Below are 19,517 nucleotides of genomic sequence, written 5' to 3'. Positions count from 1 at the left end.
CTCTGTTTCTGTTGGGCCGTCAGTCAGTGCCCTGGCAGAAGATAACAAGGAGAAAGCAGTGTTTCTACCCAGCACCACTTGAGGTTGTTTCTTTGAGGCTCTGTTCTTGACTAATTTATCTAGCTCCACTGAAAGCGATCTTCCTTGTAGGACTATCTCTACATTATTCCCTTGGGCCTCAGCACAGTGAAAACTTATTTGTCACACAGACACATGACTCTTTGTAAAAAGTCTTTTGTAAATACATTCTGCCCGAATGATCCCAACTTTGGGTGTTCCATCTGATTCCTGCTGTGGTCAGCCTGAAACTGTTGTCTACCACCCACCAGGTGTGGCTCTTGTTAATGTCAAGATTAACAAATAAATTATTTGTTTCTTTATTTACTCATTATATATTTATTATTTATTTATTCATCCATTCACTTGCTTATTGTAATTTGAAGTGGAACAGAGACCTCTCAATTTCTTTTCTTGCATCTTTAAGTAAAATTACTTCTACTCTTTTCCTGTACCAATCATACCAAACATTCAGAATCCCAATCTGTGAAAGCAAAACTACAAGAAGATCCGAGGAGTTATGAATTTAAAATGTAAAATGTTTTGTTAGTATTCTCCTTTCTATGTGAGGACAGAACATGTCTTTTGTGTATAAACTCAGTGATGAAATGCAGAATGTCTTCCCTCATTAAACACTGTTCAGATGTTTTTGACTAGAAGTGTATTCTTGAAATGTATTCATTATAATATTAATTTTCTAGTAATCAAATAACGTGAACTACCCATGGGGATTGTTAAAAAAAGTTTTTGTCTTTGTATATGTGGTTCATAATTACAACAATGCAAAAAGCATCATTCTTTAAGAATAGTAAAATACATTGTGGTTCCATCTCATTCTTTCTTAAAGGTTTTTTTTTTTTTAATTTATTTATTTCACAGTGAGAGAGCAAGATCACAAGTAGGCACAGAGGCAGGGAGAGAGGGAGGGGGAAGCAGGCTCCCTGATGAGCAGAGAGCCCCATGCGAGGCTTGACCCCAGGACCCTGAGATCATGAACTGATGGCAGAGGCTTAACCCACTGAACCACCCAGGCGCCCCTGAATATTTTTTCAAGTATGGTTATGTAATATTTTTTAAGGCAATTGCAGGATAGGTTTTGGATTAAGAGACATTAAAAACATTTAAAAGCATTTAAACTTAAATAACTTTAAAGTATTTAAAACATTGGATATAAAAATTTAGTTTTCCTATTTTTAAAAAATTTCTTATTTATTCAATTTTTTAAAATAAGTTTTAAGATAACATATTGATTCTAACGCTTGAAACAAACAAGTCCATTCACAATATAAGAGATGCTATGGCACAAATGGTTGTGCCATTTAACTGCATTTTTGTCTGAAAATAGTATATTATAAGATGTTTATCTTCCCTGAAGGAATTCGTACTGGGGCTTGCTTTGCTCAAAATGTTGCCTTTGTTATTCAGGGGCTCTTAATAGGCTTTTCCCCTCTCTCTGGATATAGTTGTCAAATATATGGAACGGGACACCTGGGTGGTTCAGTGGGTTAAGCCTCTGCCTTCGGCTCAGGTCATGATCTCAGGGTCCCGGGATCGTGTCCTGCATCAGGCTCTCTGCTCAGCGGACAGCCTGCTTCCTCCTCTCTCTCTGCCTGCCTCTCTGCCTACTTGTGATCTCTCTCTGTCAAATAAATAAATAAAATCTAAATATATATATATATATATATATATATATATATATATATATGGAATTAATTAGTCAATCAACTTCTTCCTCTTTCTCTCTCTCTCACAGACACAGAGACACACACACACACAGACACCCCCCCCCAACACACACACACTATGTTTCAAATATAGGCCTGCAATATATCTGGAAATTTCAGGAGAACGAGTAAAATTACAGTTAAGGAGAATGAGAATGATGAAAACCGAACACAAATATAATAATAGATAGATGTTTTATAAAAGCCATTGGAGCAAATAAAATCAAGATTATTTTTGAGAAATATGTCTCCTCTTCCAAAAATCTGTTACACAAATAAAACTTCATTGCAAATACTAATATTCAGCTTAACATTTTTCAATTATCCTTATGTCCTTCAAGCATTCAGTAAATATTCAAGTAGCCTTCTGTTAAGTCATCATTGTCCATAAAGTTTATTTGAATTTAAGTAAATTCTTCCATGCCAGACACTGTCTTTTACTCATCTCTCTATCCTCAGAGTGGAGCATATTCTGGGGCAAATATTAGATATTTAATTAAATGTGTGTATAATTAACTATTGACACATACTATACAACAAGGATAACATTCTTAATCAAAGAGTAAGCAGAAATTCTAAAAGTAAGAAATTGGAGAGCAGCCCAATACCACCAATTTGGAGAATCTGGTGTCACATGAGACGAGGGTACCCAAAGCTGCTGAATTCATCACTCATGTACCCCCCGGGGAATTAATGACGTGTTCAGGATGTCTGGCTACTGCTTAATAATGACAGTCTCCTCAAGGAAGGGGCAGTACAGTCATTTGCCCACTTCACACCCTTCTATCTGGAAAGATTGAAGGGTGTGAAGATCAGGTCTTAAAGGCAGAACAGAGTGATCTGGGTAATAGCAGATTTTTAGATCCAAGAATCAATATTTCCCTTAATTGTGATCCCTTAGATAAAGAAGCAAGTGACAGCCAGCCAGCCGGAGGACATGGGTGGAGGTACAGAGAATCCTGTCATGGATCATTATTCCAACGACTTTTGTACTCTTTATGCCAATAATGTAGATGGCAAAAGACCATTGTTGCATATATCAGAAGCCACTAGCTTCAGCCTAAAAGCTTCTGGAGTGGTCGTTGGAGATGAGAACCCCCACACCACCTACAGGCCAGGTTGTTGGAATACTCAAGATTCCGGTTTACTGGTGTGGAGATGGCCATGTTCAGTTGGTTAGTCATGAAGAGGTACAGCATTCAGTAATTGTTCCAAGTGAAGTCCAAACTGCCAAGAAGTTTATTAAAATCATAGAACGTGCAGAAAGTGAGTATTAGGGGCACCTGGGTGGCTCAGTGGCCTAAAGCCTCTGCCTTTGGCTCACATCATGATCCCGGGGTCCTGGGATCGGGCCCCGCATCGGGCTTTCTGCTGGGCAGGGAGCCTGCTTCCTCCTCTCTCTCTGCCTGCCTCTCTGCCTACTTGTGTTCTCTGTCAAATAAATAAATAAAATCTTAAAAAAAGAAAAAAAGAAAAAAAGAAGATGAGTATCAGGCAGCAATTAGTGACAACTGTCACACAGTGTCAGACACCACGTTCAATGCTTTGTGCCAGCCATTGCCAGTTACCTGCACCAAAATTGACTAAAAGAAGATCAGCAAAAAAAATGTAGAATGCTTAAAGGCTGAATGTAAGGATTCTTCAGTATGTAGGAGGGAAGGATTCAACATGTGGTCATGTGATAAATAGTGATTTATTTGTAAACGAGAGTGATATTTTGTTCGGGCCTTAGTTAAAGGTTTTCTAGCCCTCCTGGAATATTGTTGAACCTACAGCAACATCTTGATTCTCTTGTGTTATTTGCTTTGCAATTTTCTGTTTTCACTACATCTACTTGCATTTGTTTGTTGTTGTTGTTGTTTTGTTTGTTTGTTTTAATTCTGTCACATTTAGTGATGAAGAGAGCGATGTGTCCTGGAGTCATTTTCCTGTCTAGCTAATTTTCCTAGCCATGAAGTCCTGTTATTAATATCGACAGGTAATATGCTCAGGACTTTTCTCCCCCGTCCTTCAAAGCACTTCTAGTACCTCCGTGATTCTTGCCGATCCACCAACAACTAACGAGGCTGTGCTATAAACTAAACTAGCTGAATGGAAGACACATTCGTCCTTCCTCCCTTCAACTACTTTGATCAGCATTTATAACGTCTCATAACTGGGGGCACCTTGGGGGCTCAGTAGTTTAGACTCCAACTCTTGATTTCAGCTCAGGTCATGATCTCAGGGCTGTGAGTTGGAGCCTTATGTCAGGCTCCATGCTGGGCAGTGTGGAACCTGCTTAACATTTTCTTTCCCTCTCCTTTTGCCCCTCTCCTTAAGCATGTGCCCTGTCTCTTTTTCTTTCACTCTCTCTCTCTCTCTTAAAAAAAAAAAAAAAAAAAGTAAACATGTCAAGGCTATTGTTTCCAAAAGTTTGGAATTGGGCTTTTCAGGTCCCTTTGCAGAGGCAAAGGAAGTTGTCTGGAAATTCCATTATAGCCCACTTCTCTGGGGAAGTTGTATTTTTTTTTTTTAAGATTTTATTTATTTATTTGACAGAGAGGGATTACAAGTAGGCAGAGAGGCAGGCAGAGGGAGAGAGGAGGAAGCAGGCTCCCTGCTGAGCAGAGAGCCCGATGCGGGACTCGATCCCAGGACCCTGAGATCATGACCTGAGCCGAAGGCAGCGGCTTAACCCACTGAGCCACCCAGGCGCCCAGGAAGTTGTATTTTAACCCAGAGTCTTACACACCACAGTTCCTGAACATCAAGTGCTTTCTTCTCTTCCCTTTCTTGTCTCCTTCCCACCCAGTAGCGTTACAGTTGTAGACATCGGTCTGCATTTTTAGACGGGTTTTACCCATTTGTCATTATTTTTTATTACTAATGAACTACTGATGTATTAGGAATGCACTAGAGTATAAATTTTGAAAAACACAGATGTTGAAGGTATAATCGGTATCTTGCGCTTTAATACTTTGTGGTGGGATTGTACTATAAGCAAATGAATCTAAACAACTATGTAAATCTCAAACAAAATCTAAAGATGAACCAAAGTGAAAAGGATACATTCCAGGTAGAATCTTTCTACTGTAACCTGTTATTTGAGGGAATATTGGTGATTTGTTCAAAATAAGATGTACACCTTGTTCCAAATTGCTCTTCTTCAGTGCTGTCTGCCAAGAACTCAGATGTAACTGTGATGTACCAACTCTTCCCAGGTGTATTGGCAGGTCTATGTGTGATCTCAGAATCCATGGGTGACATAGATATGATATGACAACTGCTAATGGTGTATCCATTTATGTTGTTTACACTTCTATGACCAGGCCTTATGGGAGGGTCATTTTTTCAAAAAAAAAAAAAACGGGTAGTGTCTTCCTATTTATCTGTGGATACATGTCAAAAAAGAAGGGGGGTTGTCTTTCCTTTTAAGTTTGGCTTAGTAATATAGTCAAGCATGTTTGTTTCCAAGTGACCCCCTGAGCTATAGGAGCACTTTTGTTTATTTCAAATAAAATATATTTGCTTTAAAAATAAAAGTAAGAAATGCATTTAATAAGTCACACTTACATAGAACAAACAATGGAGAACATTTCTTTCAAATATTTCCGATGTGCTTTCCCATTTTCGTTGACCTTGATTTTTCCTAAAACAATTTCTCCCTAGTCAAATCACTTATCAAGGATAGATTTAAATTACATGTCAAAAACTCTTTATTCCTCAAATCACTTTTGGTTCAAGGGATGTAAAGGCAGTTACATTTTGAACAAGTTCATTGTTGTATTACATTTTCCTTTCACTGGGGAAGAAATCAGTAGGAAGAAAGGCAGCTGTAATGGAAAGAATGGAACACATGAGGCTTACATTGAGTTCATAAAGTCATCAACAAAAAGAGACAGGAAGAACAAGGTTCTTATCTCTTAGTTCAATTCAGAAGAGAACTTTGTCTGGAAATAGTTTTTTTTTTTTTTTTTTTTTTTTTTTTTTTTTTTTTTTTTTTTTTTTAAAGATTTTATTTATTTATTTGAGAGAGAGACAGTGAGAGAGAGCATGAGCGAGGAGAAGGTCAGAGAGTGAAGCAGACTCCCCATGGAGCTGGGAGCCTGATGTGGGACTCGATCCCAGGACTCCGGGATCATGACCTGAGCCGAAGGCAGTCGTCCAACCAACTGAGCCACCCAGGCGTCCCTGTCTGGAAATAGTTAAATGATTCGGACTTAGTTTTTTGTGGTATTTAAATTTAATGTTACTGAAGAATCACATCTAAACAAAAATTCTTGTGCATTCTTTCCGTGCTCTTTAAGAATGATTCCGCTCCCAGGCTAGTTTACTCACATCTAACTAGTTTATTGTATCTGCCAGAATGCAGAGCTGATACCAGAAGATGAAAAACTTTTCTCTTCAGTAACCATTTAAGAAACACTGGCCAAATTAGAAAGGTATTTTGGAAATTAGTTCCTTTTCAAAAAAGAAAAAAAAAATCTATTCTATACTGCAAGGAATTTTTGGTATTTTCTTCTAATTAGAAAGGTTTTTATAAGGTAAATGTCCTCCAAAAGTAAAAAGGACATGCTGCAATCCAGGCAGGATTTAAACACTCTCTCTTCCATTCAATGCTTGTGTAACCATCTATATATTCATTAACATTTTGACATTGGAAGGAGGAAATAGTTATTACACTGTTGGATTATTCATCAATATGAGTGAATCCATTAGTAGATTTCAAAAAATGTGACTTCTGTTATCATCAGTAACTCAGTATTATGTACATAATAAGCCTTTTATAAATTGTACAAATAAATTAACCACTACCAATGCCTCACATTTATGTAATATGGTATATTTCACACATATTTCACACAGAGTTAAAAAGGTGATTTTCTGAGAAGGTCAGACATGTAAGATGTGCTTTATTTCATGGGGTATTGTGTGTTTGCAAAGCAATATAGTTAGGTGAGAAAACTGTATTCCTTGTTTTCAATATATCCTCTGCTTTGTGATTTCTGATCTTTACACTCACCTCGTGCTTTTCACTCAATATTAAATCCCCTCTGCTGGGGTGATTGGTGACCAGTCTCGACCTAAATGCACATTTGCTGTTGAGAGGTCCATTGGATTAACAAAATATATTCCTTGGTGATTTCTATAGGAACAGATATGGAGACCCACAAAAGCAGGATTAAAGTTTCTTAAAGTGCATGAGGAAAACTATTAAAATTTTTATCAAAAAAAAATCTATCTTAAACAAGCAAGGGGGAATAATAACAGAGGATGGAGGCTGTTTTAAATTAAAAAGGACATAAGAGACATAGTACATATAAATGTGAACCTTGATTCTGTTTCAAATAAGCTACAAAAAGTCTTTTCTTGAGATAAGCGGGGAAATTTGAGAATGAACATATTAGATGATGCCAAATAGTTAATTTCATATTGTGATGTATAGAAAGGAAACTGTGGTCATGCAAGGAAAGATTCATAGTTTTATAAGATGCTTATAAAAATATATAGGTAAGGATGCCTTGGTGGCTCAGTTATGTGTCTGTCTTTAGCTTAGGTCATGATCCCAGGGTCCTGGGATCCAGTACCACATCAGGCTCCTTGCTCAACAGGGAGCCTGCTTCCCCCTCTGCCTAAAGGTCCCCCTGCTTGTGTTCTCAATTTCTCTCTTCCTGGAAAATTATATATGTGGGGTAAAGTGATTGAAAGTCAAGAATGTTCTTTAACATACCACAGTATTGTGAATAGATGAAGCAATGTTGTAAAGTCTTTATAACAATTGAATCTAAGTAAATACTCTATAAAAATTATATTTATCCTTTTATATAGTCCCTTAAAATAAAATTTGATTTAGAAACATTTAAAAGAAGTACTCTTAACCTATGTTTCCAGCATAAGGCTGGAATATATACATGGCCATCCTCCTGGTGAAAAGTATTAAAAACACTGTATATAATTTTTTAAAATAAATATATGAAAGTAAACCAACTTTCTAATTGCATTAAGAAGTTACCAAGGAAATAAAGAGTCCCGAGACCAAAAACTAATTTAAAAGCAAGAAAGAAGAGAGGTAAATAGCATTTCACTAGAACAAGCTATTTGCCCTGAGGACATTGTAAAATGAAACCTAAGGAAATTGAACTTTATTTCTTATGTATTTCTGGGACTGGCTCTAGGTAGTAAGCCTTCTGTAGAACTTCTAAATAGGTTTGGGACTTCAAATGACTGTAACTTCAGGGTAAGCGTGCACTAAATATCAGGTCACTTCCTCTCACCCCATGCTAGATCCAAAACCATTTTTTTTTTTTTTCTCAAAATGAAGAGCTAGAGGGTGAAAAACCTTTCCCTGAGAATTAATAATGATAACTTAGCTTTAACAGTTCATACTGAATTCAGATAATCCGGTTGATAGAAAAAATAATAAATCCAAAGTAAATACAAGATATTTGAAGGAACTCTGCATGCTCAAAGCATTTGCATGAATAGAGTTCCATGGAAAATAAGCTCACAGTTAAAAATCCAAAAACATACAGGGAAATAAGACATTAGGGTATGTATAATTTTAATTACAGAGCAAAGCATAATTTTACCCACCAATTAAAAAAAAAAAGATAGTTGGTTTACAGGTCCAGCCAACTCTACTATCTTCCTTTTTTCCTAAGAAAGCTATGTGAATCCATATATATCTCATGTTGGTTCAATTTTCCATCCTAGGTAAAATTTTCTTGGCTTAATCTTTGAACTATAGACAGACTGAGACAGATATTGTGCCATACTCTTGGTAGTAGCCATAAAAATGCAAAATCCTAATCTGACTTTATTGGTAGAATAGTTTATTTCTGTGGAAAGAACCAAGAATTTATATCTAATTGAAAAGGAATAAAATGTTTATGTTTGAACTAGATAGGCCTTATTTTATAATCAAAAATGAGGGTTTTCTTTTCATTTTTATATACCAATTTTTCTTTGAAAGATACCTGTGATTGGTTTGTTTGATAGACTTTTTCTTTTGTTGTGCTGTTCAGAATTGAGATCTTTGATAACAGAGCTTAAGGATTTTGTTTTCGGGTGTCTCATCTATAATGGGCTGAACCCTTACTGAAAACTCTCTATCTTGAAGTTGTTTTTATCTGTTAGTACAATAGGTACAGTTCAAAGGTTAATCTCCAGAGCTTTTCTTATGTTTTTAAATGTGTCTTCTTATATAAACTATAAAGCAGATACTTTAGTTTAAGAGAAGACTTCTTTTTACCCTTTTAAGGTGTTTCCTTAATCAATTGTAACATGCAGGCTTGGTGGGAAATTTAAAAGGATGTAGAAGTATCAAACTTACTTCCCATGCTGTTTTAGGTTTGCTGTTAAACATAGGTTTAGGGTTATGTCAATAAAACATGCATTTATTATTTCTCTGTTTTTTTAAAGTAAACATTTCATGGGAAAAGCATAAATAATTTTAGTTGTCTGTACAGTGCACTAAGTGATTATGGTTCTTTATAAGTGGTAATTAGAATACTGTTGTATTGTTTGACTATCAAATTGAAATAAATTTTTGTTGAGAGGTCAGAATTCAACTGTAATAAGGCTGTCATATAGACAATGGGCAGGGGAAGTGATTTGAGTTATAAATCGGTTTGCTTGACCATAACCAAGTTTTAGGATTTAGAGGCAAAGCAAAGTCATATTACTAGAAGATAACAAAACAGCTTGCCTGTTAATAGGATTTGTGCCTATTAGTCCACAAAATCCACTAAACCTATCTCTATTACCTGGTCTTCAATCTCTTTAGGTAGAATTAACTTTCTCCACTAACTTGGATGTCAGAAGAAACACTCCTGAGGGATTTTACCTTGATTGATGGGGAACTTTTTTTCATAATAACCTTGGTTATAACACAAAAGGATGAAATAATAAAATAGCTGGCAGTTTCTGTTAGTGAATTCCACATGGATGGAATCCAGAAAAAAGACAAAAAACTTCTATTGGTATGAATTACATTTTCTAATCCATAGATCTTTAAATTAGAGTTAGTGTATTAGATTGGTCCCCTAACTTAGTCCAATTTTTCCTGATTCCTAAGTAGGGATTTTTTTTCTCTAAGATTATCCCTCTCAGGGGATGGCTTTTTCTTTCTTTCTTTTTTTTCTTTCTTTAATATATATTTTATTTTTATTTTTATTTTTTTATTTCTTTTCAGCATAACAGAATTTATTGTTTTTGCACCACACCCCGTGCTCCATGCAATCCGTGCCCTCTCTAATACCCACCACCTGGTTCCGCCAACCTCCCACCCCCCGCCCCTTCAAACCCCTCAGATTGTTTTTCAGAGTCCATAGTCTCTCATGGTTCACCTCCCCTTCCAATTCCCCTCAACTCCCTTCTCCTCTCCTTCTCCCCATGTCCTCCATGTTATTTGTTACACTCCAAAAATAAATAAAACCGTATGATAATTGACTCTCTCTGCTTGACTGATTTCAGTCAGCATAATCTCTTATTGGTAGGACATCTATTTGTGTTTTTAGAACCCTGTCTTCTACCCAGTGCTTTAATTATCCTCAAATATTTCAATTCTCTAGGATCCCTAGTCTCCTTCCTGGTATTTTTTCTTCAGTCTTTAGTGTGTGTTACCAGTTACTGTATTCTGTCAGATTCACATTTCAGACCAGCAGTAAAGAGAAAAAAAAAAGTTGTGTGTATATATATAAGAATATTATATATGCATATATATTCATATATATTCCCTGATGTCAAGTAACTATAAGACAATAAAATCTTTTAAGTCTTCAAGATTGATTTCCTCTTGGCAGGTTTTCCATAAGAGATATTTCTATTACTTCATCTGCTTTGAGCTACAACACCAAAAGTTTTAACCCATCTGTTATCTAATCTTTTTTCAACATTAGGCCCTAATGAGGGAAGGACATGCTACATAATTGTTAGGTGTTAGAGTAGGAAAAAAAAATCAGACATAATAATGTAATCAATATAATATGTTCCTTTTGGACTAATCAGAAATGCAAAAGTTTATAGGAAAATTAGCATATAAGATTTTTAAAACTTATCAAAACTTTCAAAACTCATTAAAATGCTGAGCCATTTTCAGCAAACACTATGACATTATTTCCATAATATATATACCTTAATGGGGAAAAATTCATCTAACAGTAATTCTGATTTAATTTTTATAGTTGTTACCATTGTAACAAGATCAGAATCATTTTCTTCTTTTCCTACCCAGAACTTCTTGCTAAAATGTAGGCTGTCAAATATTAATGGAAGTAATTTTTCATCAGTGTTCCTATTCTATCCACTCTAATCCTCTTCTCTTGTACATTGCATAACTCTAAAACTTGGCAAAATCCAAGGTAATCAAAGTAAGTTATAAATAGTTTCACAATCTAGCATAGCATTCAAAACATATAAATGATAAACAGCAAGTTGGAAAATCCTCCTCCAGAAATCAGCTTCCGCATAGACATAATTATTTAAGATACTGAATTGTGTTAAACACATTTGCATATTGAACAATAACAAAACAGGTGATAGGAGATAAAAAATAGTTGTATTTTTTAACAGACACAAACATTTAAGTGACACTCATTATTACTGGATTATTCAAAAGTCTCTCATACCCTATTGGACTTTCTAATGACAGGGGGATTGTGCTTAAATTCTTCAAGACAAATATACCATTCTCCACATGCTTTTATCCATTGAGTATTAGTATGCATGTTAGATTTATTTATTGAGCTTCTATAGTCATGTTTTCCCACATCCTCCATCCCAAAGTTGTTTTATTGCTCATTTTAAGTGGGTTATATTGAAATCAATATATTTTATGACCCACGTGATGAAAATAGAAGAAAATGTAAAGTAGGCCTAATGAACTTTATATATTTTTTATTGCATTATGTTAGTCACCATAAAATACATCATTAGTTTTTGATGTAGTGTTCCAAGTTTCATTGTTTACGTATAACACCCAGAACTCCATGCAATATGTGCCCTCCTTAATAACCACCACCAGGCTCAACCATCCTTCCCCACTAAAATGCTCAGTTTGTTTCTCAGAGTCCACAGTTTCTCATGGTTCATTGACCTCCCTTCACTTTTCCTTTCCTTCTCCTAATGTCCTCCATGTTTTTCCTTATGTTCCACAAGTAAATGAAACCATATAGTAATTGACTTTCTCTGCTTGACTTATTTCACTCAGCATAATATCCTCCAGTCCCATCCACGTTGATACAAAAATTGGTTATTCATCCTTTCTGATGACTGAGTAATAGTCCATTGTATATATGGACCACATCTTTAGCAATTCATCTGTTGAAGGACATCTCTGCTCTTTCTACAGTTTGGCTGTTGTGGACATTGCTTCTCTGAATGTTGGGATATATATGGCCCTTCTTTTCACTACATCTGTATCTTTGAGGGAAATACCCAGTAATGCAATTGCAGGGTTATAGGGAAGCTCTATTTTTAACTTTTTGAGTAACCTCCACACTGTTTTCCAAACTGGCAGTGCCAACTTGCATTCCCACCAACATTGTAAGAGGGTTCCCCTTTCTCCACATCCTCTCCAACATTTGTTTTTTCTTGCCTTGTTAATTTTTGTTATTCTAACTGATGTAAGGTGGTCTCTTAATGTGGTTTTGATTTGAATTTCCCTGATGGCTAATTATGATGAAATTTTTTCATGTGTCTACAATCATTTTTATGTCTTCATTGTACAAGTATCTGTTCATTTCTTCTGCCCATTTCTGGACTTGATTATCTGTTTTTTTGGGGTGTTGAGTTTGAGAAGTTCTTTATAGATTTGAATATCAGCCCTTTGTCTGTAGTGTCATTTGCAAATATCTTCTCCCATTCCATAGGTTGCCTCTTTGTTTTGTCGACTGTTTCCTTTAGTGTGCATAAGCTTTTAATCTTGATGAAGTCCCAAAATTTCATTTTCTCTTTTGTTTTCCTTGCCTTTAGAGATGTGTCTTGAAAGAAGTTGCTCTGACTGATGTCAAAGAGGTTCTTGTCTATGTTTTTCTCTAGGATTTTGATGGATTCCTGTCTCACATTGAGGTCTTTCATCCATTTTGAGTTTATCTTTGTGTATGGTGTAAGAGAATGGTCTGGTTTTATTCTTCTGTACATAGCTGCCCAATTTTCTCAGCACCATTTATTGAAGAGACTGTCTTTTTCCACTGGATATTTTTTCCTGCTTTGTCTAAGATGATTTGACCATAGAGTTGAGGGTCCATATCTGGGCTCTCTACTCTGTTTCATTTGTCTATGTGTCTGTTTTTTTCCGAGTACCATGCTGTCTTGTCATCTAATGAACTTTAAAGGAAAAAAAAAAAGTAAAACCTTTAACCAAAAAACAAAATCTGAGCTTAATACATTTATTTTAGCTTAGCATAAAGTTAGCTCTAGAAGATAAATGGAAAATAAGTACTGGATTCCTTGCATAATTTTTACTATAGAAACATAACACATTTTGTACAAATGTGGAAGAAAATTAGGATTCAAGTTATCATTTTAGTTATTTAGAATTTTACATAAACAAATGGAGGCAGAGGTATAGTTGAACCATCTTAAATAACATTCAAATAATATAAATAATAAATAGGGTGTAAGGAAAATTATCCTTATAGAATCATCTCTTCCTGGGACAAAGATTACTAAGGAATAATAGCTCTTTTTTTTTTAAGATTTTATTTATTTATTTGACAGACAGAAATCACAAGTAGGCAGAGAGGCAGAGAAGGAAGCAGGCTCCGCACCGAGCAGAGAGCCTGATGTGGGGCTCAATCCCTGGACCCTGGGATCATGATCTGAGCTAAAGACAGAGGCTTTAACCCACTGAGCCACCCAGGCACCCCGGAAATTATAGCTTTTAAACAAAACCCGAAGAACATGAAGTTGCTAGTGAAGTAGATACCTCTAAGTAATGGAATCAGCAAGTGCAGTATCTGTGAGTTGTTTCTAGAAGAATAAGGAGACCTTGATGACTAGGTGGAATGAACAAAAGGTATAGGCAGTAAATCAGGCCAGAGTCAGGGTGTTAATGGGGCCGCAGAGGGGAAGGCCTTGGAAAGTACAGTAAGGATTTTGGCTTTTAATATGAGTGAGAAAGGAAATTAATGTGGCATTTTCGGAAAGGTGTAACATGTTTGGACTTAATTTTAACAGGATTATTCTTGAAGAAGAAATTAGAAGAGGGCAAAAACGGAATCAGGAAGAGCTTTTTTGGAGGGTGTTACATTAATCAAAGGGTATAGGGGCTTAAACAGGGTGGGGGAAATAGAAATAGTTAGAAGTGATAAATTACAAATATATTTTCAAAGTAGAGCCAGCAAAATTCTCAGGTGGATTAAATGATACTCAAGTTTTGTTTTGTTTTGTCTCCAAAGGCAATTGGAAAGGAGGGATGAGATGTAGTTTGTGGACAGACTGTCAGGTTCTCAAACAAAAAGAAAGAGGCAATGTTAAATTTTGAGATTGATCCCACAGGTGCCAATGATAAAAGTAAATCTAATAAGATTACTTTATTTTTTAATATGTTGGTACTAAGATGTTGACAGATTATTAAAATGAATAAAAAACAAGGCAACTCTTGAATGGTCTGGGAGGAAAACAATTTACATAAGAAGGTGAGCCTTCTACAGTCAATGTTAGCAAATATGTTTGAACATATATTCAATAGTAGGTGTTCTTCTAGGCCTCAGAGATTATAGCAGTTGACCACAGAGAGAAAAATAACTCTTTCCAATGTCAACGGTACTAACAACAATGGCTGTCATTTACAGAAGACGATAAAATGATGGTGAGCGTTCTCTATGCTTGTACCTCTCAGGTTGATAGAGAGTAGAGAGTATGTGTGTGTGCCTAAACTATCATACAGTACCTACCCACGAAACCAATAATATACTATAGGTTAACTAACTTGAATTTAAATTAAAAACAAAACAAAGCAAAACAAACAAAAAAAACCCTTTCCTTTATTTAGATATGTAGAGCTCCACTCTACCTGTTAGATGAACTGCTTCCTAATTCATAAATCATTTAACAAAGACAATTAGGGGCGCCTGGGTGGCTCAGTGGGTTAAAGTCTCTGCCTTTGGCTCCAGTCATGATTCCAGGGTCCTGGGATTGAGCCCCACATGGCTCTCTGCTCAGCAGGGAGCCTGCTTCCTCCTCTCTCCTTCTGCCTGCCTGTCTGCCTACTTGTGATCTTTGTCTGTCAAATAAATAAATAAAATCTTTTAAAAAAGACAATTAAATCTTCTAATTAAAAAATCATATGGTATATTATATGAAAGTAAGCTGTTGAATGGTGCTTCTCCCTCCCCCCCCCAATTCCTATATATTAAAGCCCTAATCTCCAATGTGACTGTATTTAAAAACAGGGCCTTTATGTTGGTAAATAAAATTCAAAGAAATCGTAAGATGGAACCCTAATCTGAAAGTATTGATGTCCTTATAAGAAGAGGAAGAGACATCAGAAATCTCTTTCTGCATATGCACAAAGGAAATGTGAGAATATAGATAAAAAGAAGGTTTTTTTTTTTTAAATATTTTATTTACTTATTTATTTGAGAGGAAGAGAGAAAGCATGAGAAGGGGGATGGATAGAGGAAGAAGCAGGCTCCCTGCTAAGCAGAGAGCTGGACTAAGCTCCATCCCAGACCCTTCCTAGGCCCCTGGGATCATGACCTGAGCCCAAGGTAGAAGATTAACTGCCTAACTGATTGAGCCACCCAGGTGTCCCCCCAAAAAGGCAGTTTGCAAGTCAGGAAAAATGTCTCACCAGAAACCAATCCTGTAAGCTCCTTGATCTTTGACTTCCAACTTTCCGAATTATGGGAAAATAAAATGATGTCTAAGCCATCCAGTCTGTGGTATTCTGTTATAGCTGCCTGAGAAGACAACTATATAACCTCAGAATTCTGCATTACACTATCACTGATGTATTTTCTTTTGCTTCTCTGTGATGTGTTTGATGCACATAAGAGAAAATAACTGGTAAATTTAGTGGACAGGAAGTTAATACAGGGATATAGATACTGAATGCCTGCATCCTGATATCCTGATGCCAAGTGATGTGAAGCATTTTTTTCATGTATCTTTTGGCCATTTGCATTCCTTCCTTGAAGAAATGTCTGCTCAGGTCTTCTGCCCATTTCTTGACTCCAATATTTTTATTTTTTTTGGAGGGGGGTGTTGAGTTTAAAGAGTTATTAGATCTTGGATACTAGTCCCTTATCTGCTATATCATTTATAAATATCTTCTCCCATTCCATAGGTTGCCTTTTAGTTTTAATAACTGTTTCCTTTGCTGTGCAGATTTTTATCTTGAATAATTCTCAATAGTTCATTGTTGCTTTTGTTTCCCTTGCCTTTGGAGATGTGTCTAGCAAGAAGTTGGTTGCCAAGACCAAAGAGGTTGCTGCCTGTGTTCTCCTCTAGGATTCTGATGGATTCCTGTATCACATTTAGGTCTTTCATCCATTTTGAGTTTAATCTTTGTGTATGGTGAAATAAAAAGGTCAAGCTTTATTCTTCAACCCAATTACGATTGTCCAGTTTTCCCAACACAATTACTAAAGAGACTTCTCTTTTTCCATTGGATATTCTTTCCTGTTTTGTCAAAGATTATTTGACCAAAGAGTTGAGGATCCATTTTTTGAGTTCTTTATTCTGTTCCATTGATCTATATCTGTTTTTGTGCCAGTACCAACTGTCTTGATGATAAGCTTTGTATCAGAGCTTAAAGTCCAGAATTGTGATGCCACTAGCTTTGCTTTTCTTTTTCAACATTCTTCTGGCCATTCAGGTTCTTTTCTGGTTCCATACAGATCTTAGAATCATTTGTTCCAGGTCTATGGAAAATGTTGATGGTATTTTGATAGGGATTGCATTGAATGTGTAGATTGTTCTGGGCAGCATATATGTTTTAACAATATTTATTCTTCCAATCCATGAGCATAAAATATTTTTCAACTTATTTGTGTCTTCCTCGATTTCTTTCATAAGGGTTCTGTAGTTTTTAGAGTGCAGACACTTTACCTCTTTGGTCAGGTTTATTCCTAGGTATCTTATGGTTTTGGGTGCAGTTGTAACTGGGATTGATTCCTTAATTTCTTTTTTCGGTCTCATTGTTAGTGTATAGAAGAGCAACTGATTTCTGTGCATTAATTTTATATCCTGTCACTTTACTGAATTCCTGTATGAGTTCTAGCAATTTGGGGGTGGAGTATTTTGGGTTTTTCACATAAAGTATCATGTCATGTGCAAAGAGTGGGAGTTTGAATTCTTTGCCAATTTGAATGCCTTTTATTTCTTTTTGTTGTCTGATTGCTATTTCTAGGACACCTAGTACTATGTTGAACAATAGTGATGAGAGTGGGTAACCCTGTCATGTTCTTGACCTTAGGGGAAAAGCTCTCAGTTTTTACCCATTGAAATGATACTTTTGTAGTATCATGTAGTATCAAAAGGCCTACAAAATGGGCCTTTTGTAGATTTTTTTTTATGATAAAGAGTTATGTTCTCTCTATCCCTACATGCACTGTGGAGAGCTTTAATCAAGAAAGGATGCTCTATTTTGTCAAATGTTTTGTCTACATCAATTGAGAGGATCATATGGTTGTTGTCCTTTCCTTTATTAATGCAATGTGTCACAGTGATTGATTTTCAATTGTTGAACCACCTGTACAGCCCAGGAATAAATCCCACTGGGTCCTGGTGAATAATCCTTGTAAAGTACTGTTAGATCATATCTTGGTGAGAATTTTGGAATCCATGTTCATCAGGGATATTGGTCTCTAATTATCCTTTTTGATCAGATCTTTGTCTAGTGTAGGGATCAAGGTAATGCCTCATAGAACGAGATTGGAAGTTTTCCTTCTATTTCCATTTTTTGAAACAGCATCAGAAGAATAGGTATTGGTTCTTTAAATGTTTGGCAGAATTTCCCTAGGAAACCATCTGACCCTGGTTTCTGTAAGATTCTTAGTAGGAATCTGGAGGCCTAGGTGTAAAACACTCTTTAAAGTAGGTTCTAACTCAGAGGTCACACAAATTATCTCAATGGCCCAAATTCATCCAGAACCTGAGTTATAAGGTGGTCATCTAAACTGCAGGTGCAAGAATGTTTGACAATGAAGCTTATGGATTTCTAGCCTTTGTAGTCCATGAAGGTATATTTGGAAGGTGAAATAGATTTTGGTGTGCCATTCTACAATACCTACCTACTAATTAAGAAAGCGAAGTATTAATTATGAAACACAAAATCACTCTAGATTACTAGTTAATTTTATGGTAGAATTTTTGCTAGATGACCAAAGGCAAGGCGATGTTTGGATAACAGAACAAATTGCAGACAGGCTTGTTTGTAGTAATGCTCCATATTTTTGTATTAAATACTCTCATGAAAGAAGCAGCAGAAAGGTCAGGATACTACTGCATTGTCTGAGGATAGTTGGAGGCTTCATATCACTGCTTTGGTTCCAACTGTTTAATATTAAGAAAGTTATTTCTTATTAAAATCTGTTAAAGCCTAAGGGAAATTGCTGAATTAAATAAATCAAAATGAATAAATCACCACCTTAGGTAGCTTTTCAATTGATCTTTAAGAAAGTGTTGAAACTTTTCAACAACCTTTGTGATATTTTAAAAATAAATAATATGAATTAATATGCCCTTTTGTATATATGAAAATAAAACTACTCCAAACTTAATAGATGTTCTAATTTTGTTATCTTTTTTTCCCTCTATTGAGTGGATTTTTTTTTCAGGGTATTTTTCTTTGAACCTTAGACATCAGGCAGCCTATGGATGGAATCCAGAGTTCTTTGGATTATATAAAATTGTATACATTATTTAGTGTAAGTTGAATTTCTAGGAAGAAGACCACAACATTTGTCAGATCATATTTTGATCTCTATAACCCCAAAGACTTAAAAATTACTGACCTATATAAATCTATTAAAATATCTCACCTCTTATTTGCATTAAATGAGTCATGTTTGTGCAACTGTTGACTCTATTGAAATCAGTTAAGAGGAAACAACTTTTCTCTGAGCAAAATTAATTAGCCTGTGGGGTGCTACGACTGTATGATCATGACCTCATAAATGACATTCTCCAACTGAGTTAACTGAGACCTAGTGGTGATCTCAGTTCAGTACTAATCTCTTTAGAGCTATCTTGTATTTATTAGGTGCATTTTTACCTTTAATTTAATTTACATGAGAATTTCACTAGAGTATTTTTTTTTCTTCAGAAACTAAGAATTAGTCCTCACTGAGGTGATAACTTCTTATCTTCTTCTAACAAGCTTTTTATTTTTTCTGGGAATTGAGATTGGGCAATAGATTATAAGGATTAACCAGCTGAAAATGCAATACTCATTCTGCAGCCATAAGAGAGAAATTTAATCCTTAGGTCTACAAGGAAAGTGCTTCAGAATTCAATACGATTTACTTTATTTCTGATATTAGACTTGTAAACCAATGTGCAACATAATAAAGAGAATTATGAAGTTCAAGAAATACTGAAATTGGGAATAGACTGTATTAAAGCAATTTATCTTTTCATAGAGTCTTAATTTGCTTTTGAGCAAATCTGTAAAGTTCCTCATTTACTCAAAAGGGTCCTCAACATTAAGATTTGATTCTAATTTCTTTTTTTTTTTTTTTAAGATTGTATTTATTTATTTATTTATTTATTTTTAAGATTTTATTTATTATTTATTTGACAGAGAGA

General features: G+C 35.5%; 1 protein-coding gene and 1 pseudogene across 4 annotated transcripts in view; both read left to right on the top strand.

Annotated features, from left to right (window-relative positions):
• LOC132027472 (F-actin-capping protein subunit alpha-1-like) overlaps nucleotides 1–3,368 on the top strand; it is a 112,076-nt pseudogene extending 108,708 nt beyond the window's left edge.
• CDH18 (cadherin 18) overlaps nucleotides 1–19,517 on the top strand; it is a 982,055-nt gene that overhangs the window by 317,128 nt on the left and 645,410 nt on the right. The gene's annotated exons all lie outside the window — the stretch shown is intronic.

Source organism: Mustela nigripes, chromosome 12, assembly GCF_022355385.1.
Source record: "Mustela nigripes isolate SB6536 chromosome 12, MUSNIG.SB6536, whole genome shotgun sequence".
NCBI classification, from domain to species: domain Eukaryota; kingdom Metazoa; phylum Chordata; class Mammalia; order Carnivora; family Mustelidae; genus Mustela; species Mustela nigripes.
Note: the sequence above shows the minus strand (reverse complement) of the source record. Positions and strands in the feature narration are given on the sequence as shown.